Raw genomic sequence first — 2,455 nt, 5'->3', positions numbered from 1 at the left:
AACCAAAATTCAGCTCGTTCGCATCATTATCATCCGTAGCTTTAAATTCAGTGGCCCCATGTTTTGAATCCTATCGATCGGGGCTTACTTGACTTTATTTGGTCGATTCATCGGAGGTATTGTAGGTCTTGGGGTTGCATTTGTCGGGAATGGAGGTTGTGGAACAGTAGTGTTAGTTTGAATGTATTGGTTAAACCATTCGTTCATCACACTATAAAAGGCTTGCCTAGCCTCATCATTCGGATTGCTGGCCATAGGTTGAGAGTCCGCCGACGCTGTCCCTTGTCAAAGGGAGCAGCGCCACACTCTCCCCATCATCAGCTATTGCTCGGTTGGGATCGGGATCCATTGCTATAAACAAACTCAAAGTCAAATTGTCAAAAATCACCACACTATCGATTCATCATTTAATGGCATGTATAGCTAGACCCCAAACACCTCACGGTAGTCCTAGAATCGACTAAACCGTGTCTCTGATACCAATAAAATTGTAACACCCCGATCCCGAGACCATCACCGGTGTCGGACACGAGGGGTTAACAAGTCAAGTCCACATATTTTACCCACCAATTTGACATTTCCAGTCGGGCTGGAAAACTGCATCACTGTCGCCTTAAAAATCATATCTCGAGTTTCAAAACTCGGAAACTGGTTTCGTAAATTTTCCCTGAATTTAGACTCATATATTCATCCATAGATTTATTTCTAGAATTTTTGGTCGGGCCAATTGGTACAGTTTATTAGTTAAAGTCACCCCTGTTACAGGGATCGACTGCTCTGACCTTCGCGCGTTACAACTTGAATATCTCTCTGCACAGGGCTTTAATACTGGTGCCGTTTGTTTCTAATGAAACTAGACTCAAAATGGAATCTGAAAATATAAGGCATGACTCCTAATTCTTTCTGGATAATTTATAGTAAATTTTTAAAGTTGCGACAGGGGACCCAGAAACCATTCTGGCCCTGTCTCACAATAGCTTTAATATCTCTTAACAAGTAACTCCTATGACCATTTCGTTTCTTCCATATGAAAATAGACTCATCAAGGTTCATTTACATAGCTGATTAACTATTTAATACCATTCCTACAAATTTTGGTGATTTTTCACATTCACGTTACTGCAGCTGGCAGCATCTGTTTTTAAGGTAGGTCTTACCTATTTTGTAGTCTCCATGAACCAACTAGTCTTGCCATACATAGGTCCACATATGATCATTTTAACCATCACAATGGCTGATCATGTGACCAACATTCCCATTTCCAATTCATAGTCACATCATGACACCATATATATATATACAAACCGCAAATAGTCTAAGTTCATTCTTCACTTTTACGAGCCGTTTTCGCATGGCCGTACACATATACATCACCACATTTTTAAACCAACAAGGGGTAGTCCTATACATGCCATTTCAAAGTTCAACCAAAATTTATACCAAAATAGAGGCGTTGATAGTGTGGATGACTTCGACTTTAATGATCCCGAATCCGATTGCTATCGAGCAAAATCTATAAGACAGAGAGCCAAAGCAACGGGGTAAGCATTTTTATGCTTAGTAAGTCTCAAGGAATAAAATCAGCTTTAATTAAAGCATTACATTCACATAACCAAATACATCATTTCACTAATACACATTCACATAATCATACTTACTTCACCATCCCAACTCTTAGGTTCATACACAAATAACGGCTTCGTTAAGGCCGATAACTCGTTCCATCATAGGAGCGGATATGCATACGCTCTTACTCCTAGCGCGCAAAGCACACACCACACTTACCTTGTTATTGGGAAATTTCACAAGTGTATTAGCTGAAATTTTCCAGCAAGCTTAAAATTTTCAAATCACATCCTTCGGAGCTTCACGGATATAGCTACTCGTTCAAACGCCTTGGGACATAGCCCGGATATGGTAACCCGCACCAAGGCCTCACGGGACTTAACCGGATATCACGATTGCACAAATGCCTTGGTCTTAGCCCGGATAGAATGACTCGCACGAATGCCTTCGGTCTTAGCCGGATATAGCCACTAGCACCATTGCCTTGGTCTTAACCCGATTATAATTTCCAGCATAATTGTCTTCGGGGCTTAGCCCGGATATCATTCAATTTCTCATGCACACATACATCAATAATCATTGGACATACATATTTCATTTTCGTTACTAAGGCTCAAACACAATTATAATCATTAGCATAATCGCCGGGACTTAGCCGGGTATCATTCAATACTCATACACACATAAATCAATAATCAATACATCCATATTTCATTCCACATAATTCAATTAAGGTCACTTCTTGAGGACTTACCTCGGATGTTGTCGAACGGCTTTTACGGCTATTCGATCACTTTTTCCTTCCCCTTGTCCAATTGTGGCCCTCTAAGCTCTTGAGCTAATTCAAACAAATTCAATTTATTAAAACCTCATTGTGCTAGCTTATGGC

At 40.3% G+C, this 2,455-nt stretch overlaps 1 long non-coding RNA gene across 1 annotated transcript; it reads right to left on the bottom strand.

Annotated features, from left to right (window-relative positions):
- Positions 1 to 1,258: 1,258 nt before the first annotated feature.
- On the bottom strand, positions 1,259 to 1,752 carry LOC128283679 (uncharacterized). The gene is made up of 2 exons (XR_008274080.1): positions 1,659 to 1,752; positions 1,259 to 1,513 (listed from the first exon to the last, which is right to left on the bottom strand). It is a non-coding gene; the product is annotated as an uncharacterized LOC128283679 (long non-coding RNA).
- Positions 1,753 to 2,455: the final 703 nt, after the last annotated feature.

The sequence above is a fragment of the Gossypium arboreum genome, chromosome 11 (genome assembly GCF_025698485.1).
Source record: "Gossypium arboreum isolate Shixiya-1 chromosome 11, ASM2569848v2, whole genome shotgun sequence".
Taxonomy (NCBI): domain Eukaryota; kingdom Viridiplantae; phylum Streptophyta; class Magnoliopsida; order Malvales; family Malvaceae; genus Gossypium; species Gossypium arboreum.
The sequence above is the reverse complement of the archived record's forward strand: the minus strand, read 5'-3'. Positions and strand labels throughout refer to the sequence as shown.